Raw genomic sequence first — 4,695 nt, 5'->3', positions numbered from 1 at the left:
CTGCTTGTGGCAGCCTGGAAAACCAGCAGAACATGGCGTGGAAAATCTGTTTGAGGTCACCAGTGATTAGGTCTCATCCTTCTGTTTTGAGGATACCTTTTTCCTCCCTTTTCTTGTGAAATCGTCCCTGTGTTTTGACATAACCAGCACACTGGAAGGATGCAGAGTGGGGCAGGCAGAAGGCAGTGCTTGGGTGAATCTCTGCAAAGGTAAGGATGAATATAAAAGAAGGGTGGGGCTACTGGGAAACTTGGACTTGGGGTGAAATAGCTCCAGAAGCTTTGCTGATAATACCCAATCCTTGACACCAAGCCCTCAAAAAGCAAAGCCAGGAATTTGTGACGTGAGTACAAAGTGCTGACAGCAGGAAGCCCCTTCAGGTAGTTGTAGATACAGCTTTTTACAGTTCTTTTACTTTTCGCTAAAAGAACTTGGGGGGGTATAAAATCATTTGGCAGCACATCATAGGCAATGATTGGAGACCCAGGGGCATTTCTCAGTCGAAATACGAAGGGTTATTCAGCAACATTAAAATGAAGCTTCTTCAAAGCCCAGGTAAGGCAATAAAGCCTTTCTGCAGTGTATACAAGGCTTTAGGACTCACCATCACAGCCTACTCCAGAAGCAGGACAGTGTGCTAGCAGGTGCCGGCCCTTCACCTGGCTACCATGGACATCCAATCTCATCATGAACTGAGGCAAAAGTTTAGGAAAAGATTTTACAGCTAACCGTTTGCAGCTTAAGCTGATCTTCGCTGGAGATTAGGGTGAGAGCCGATGTTGGAGGCCGGTTATCTTGTGCCTAAGGGCTTCCCTCTCTCTCCAAGCATCAGGGCAAAGGGAAGCTGGGGACGTCGGGGCACGAGGTACGGGCCAGCACTGCTGCTGGGACGATGGTGAGCGATGTCAGGGGTGAGCGTGTGTGCTGCTGGCCTGCTCCCACCATATGCTGCCTGCCTGCTTTCTGCTCGCTCTCATCTATCAAAGTAATTATGCCCATTACGTTTCTCCTTTCAGGTTTTACCCTCCCAAATGTTATTCCACAGCATTAAACCTGTGGGGGAAGTGAATTATTGGGGAAAGTAACTACATATAATCCAGGTTTAATGGGCACATAGAAAAAGCACACTGGGTTGGGAGGGTGGCTCAGCCAGCATCTTGCTTCTGCAGGCGAATAGAAATTTATCTTGATGTGTGTATATATCTAGCTTCATGATCTGTGAGCTCTTAATAATTGGTTTGGTGACCTGCTGGCAGTGTTCTCTTTCTGTAGAGCTTTCCCCAGTCCCCGGTTAATATAACGGGTCACAAATCCCATTTGCTTTTGAATTCTGAGTAATCCTTTTGTTAATGTCACCTATTGCTTTTCTGGAAGCATTGGAGGAAATTGGAGCCATGTGCTAATCAGTAAATCTGGTTCTGCGTGTTTGTAAGCTGCTGCCCTGCCCTGCCTGCCTTTTCCAAATGACTAGCGCAGCCCACTTGTGTCAGACCCAACGCGCCCCTCTGCAAAACAGCAATCGTTTCCCGAGCTGTGGTATTAGCAAACGGCACAGACTGCGAATGTTGGATGAGCTTGAGGAAAGCAGCGGGGTGTGATGGGGAGTGGGCAGCCAAGTGATAAGGAGCTGGGTGAGGAGGGAGGCTGGGAATTCGGGGTGTCTGATCCCACCGGTGCCCTGCGTGGAGGGGCAGCGAGTTCCCCGTTTCAGGCTGCAGGACGGGTGACTGCTGGAGGTGGGACCCACTTTTCCGCTCCTGCTCCACCAGTGCTCACAGCTCAACGTCCAGTCTTGTTCCCTGCGCAGAAGTAGGGGATGTAGCCCTTCCAGCAGCGTGCTAGAGGCTCCTGATCTAGCAGGGGCTGGAAGCAGTGAACAGGACGGACGTTGCCTATCCCACACCCTTCCAGATTTCATGTCCTTTAATTTTCTCTGCCTGGAAACAGGACTGTGGTTAGCTGTAGTTGTCTTGCCTGCTCTCTCCTGCCTTTGTGGGTGGATAGGTATGTATCGGAGCCCTTTCGGAGGGACAAGAAGCTGACAGATGACCAGCCCCTAAGGAGAGCACAGGTATGCCCCTACTGAAGGGATGGGAGGGAGAGCATCAGCCCTCCCGAATTGCCTGGAGACCTGCAAAAGACTCCAAATCACCTGCTGTTGGTGCTGACCCAAAGGCTACAAGTGGCTTGTAGGGACCGTGTTCCTGCTGCAATGATGCTCATGGATTGAACTGGGTGGGAAACTCCAGTAGTGTCTCCAAGCGCCAGAATATCCAAGTCACAAAGTCAGTGTTTCTTGATCATTTTTGGTTTGTTTCCTGATTTTCTGTAGGTTTTCAGTTTCCCACACAGCTGACAAGCTTCACCCTTCGCCCCTTTCCCTTGTGCTTCTATTTGTCTCCCTATTTTTAGCCTGTCTGTAGCATTCGTCACGCAATGCCTGTGTGCGCTGCTTTGCTTGGAGCCACTGACAACGACGACACGACCTTGAAGGTAACAGTGTGCGGTGAAGCAAGATGTGTTGTATTTAGTTACAGCTTGCTATAGCTGGGCATTGCGTTTGCAACCCGGGCAGGCACATAGCATCACCTCCCCTCGCTCCCGGGCTCTTTTCCCTGACAGGTCCCACCAGGATATGGGCTTTTTGACTCCAAAACCCTCTCCCTGGCCCTGGCCCAGAGTGAGGACAATGGTGGGGAACTCCCTGGCGCTGGGAGCCTGATGATTAAGTGTCGCTGGCTCTAATTTAAGAGCTAAATTCCCCCGAGGATGGAGGTGGATGTTGCTTGCTGCCTGTGAAACAGCTTGGTGCTAGGCACTAGGTGGCAGGCAGCGACTGGGAAATCCCATCTGTGGAGCTTTCCTTCCCCTTCACCCTTAAAATCGCCTCCTGCTCCAGCTCTCTCACGTTCCAGCGTAGGAACCTGGAGCATGGAGTAATGATCACCAATTTTTAACCACTGTGCCCAAGCTTGGCGCCTTGCACGTTGAAGGATCCCAGTGATTGGCAGAGGGTCGTCTTTGCTCCACGGAGGCTTGACAAGTAACCGGAGGCTCAAAGGAGTCTCTAGGGCAGAGAAAAGAGGCAGGGAGCAGGCAGGCGGTGTCTGAGGATGGAGGGTGGATGGTGACTGGGTGCTGAGGGCTGCCCAGGGTGCTGTGCAGGGGTTAGGGAGGGATGGGGGTGCAGAAGGGGTGCATCCATATGGGGTAGGGATAGGGGCAAAAAATCACTGTAGGTGTTTGACACAGGCAAGGAGAAGTCAAGAAATCCCTGAGGATGAGTTACCTGTGACCTGGTTGTGCAGCGCTCGCTTTGGAGAGGGCACTGAAGGTGTTTCTAGCAGTGTCCGGGTTTCAGCCACGTGCTGTCCCTCACCTTCTGAGAGGGAGTGCGGTTGCCAGACCCTGGCTGTGGGGCTCAGTCACCAGGGAGGGCCTGATCCTCTCCCCAGGGCGGCACAGCATGCCTTTGAGTTACTTGGGTTGGACTTTGGGGGTTTATCCCCAAAAGTGGGCATAAAAGTGGGTTTACCTAGAAGAGGGGATGTATCTCCCCCCCTACCCTAGCGATGCAGCATGGGCTCCCAGGCACTGTTAGGGGGCAGGAGTGGCAAAATCCTTTGTTTATCTTCCATTATCTGCCAGGGGTCTGAGTTCAAGGTGTGCCTGGGCCCTGCTATGTGCTGCTCAGGGCAATACAGCCCCTGCGGTGCCAGGTACCTGGTTGTGCCCTTCCCAGGCACCGGCACAGAGCTGCAGCCCCTGTGCCACGCTCTGGGTGTTGTAGGTCCCCTGTAAGCACCTTCCAACAAAAAGGGGATTATCTATAGCTTGTTAGAGTCCTTGCAGGGAGGGAGAATAAGGCTCTTTGCTCTGAAATGTTCTCTTCCCTGGGATTACAAGATAATGCATATGAAACGACATTAGCTCAGCCAGGTTTATGGATTATTTGAAAATCAAATTCTTTTAATCTCATCCACCATCTGGCACCAGCATACCAGCCAGCAGCCAGCTCGCTGCCGCTTCCACCCTGACTGTGTCAGAGCGACTGGAGTCCCAGAGCCGGTGAGGGGACACCAGCATCCCTGATCACCACCGTGCATCCCAGCACCAGCGCCTGGGCCAGCCTTGTCCTGATTTCTTCCCAAGACAGCGTGGAGGTAACACGTCTCTGAGGAACTGAGGGCTCTCCTTGGTGTGTACTGGGAATGAACACGCAGGCTGGGAACATCTCACTGCTTGTGCCTGTGCGACCATGAGACTCAAAGCCAGCAGCCAGAGGGGTCCCCGTGCCTCGGGGAAAGGTTAAGATCCAAGCAGGGGACCTGCCAATCTCAGTAACGTGATTTGCAGTGATCTGGCTGGGCAGGGAGGGACGAGGGCGCAGGAGGTCCTTGCAGGATGCTGATGCAGAGCTTTTTCCAAGGAGGTTGTGCTTCTCCTTGAATGTTAATTAGGAGCTGCCAGGGTGCATCTGGGCTCTGTGATGGGGCTGGAGGCTCCTGTGGGTACCAGGGAGCCAGCGACAGGTTGCGCTGTTTGCGGAGGACAACGCAAGCGGGCATGCTCTCCCCGGGGAGCAGGGCAGGGCGGAAGAGCACATTGGAGATGCAGCACGGAGCGTTTGTGAAGCATCGCCATCAGCAGCACTGCGAAGGCCAGCCTGGCTCAGTCTCCCTGGCTTACAGGTCG

Source organism: Pygoscelis adeliae, unplaced genomic scaffold, assembly GCF_000699105.1.
Source record: "Pygoscelis adeliae isolate BGI_AS28 unplaced genomic scaffold, ASM69910v1 Scaffold21, whole genome shotgun sequence".
NCBI classification, from domain to species: Eukaryota; Metazoa; Chordata; class Aves; order Sphenisciformes; family Spheniscidae; genus Pygoscelis; species Pygoscelis adeliae.
The sequence above is the reverse complement of the archived record's forward strand: the minus strand, read 5'-3'. Positions refer to the sequence as shown.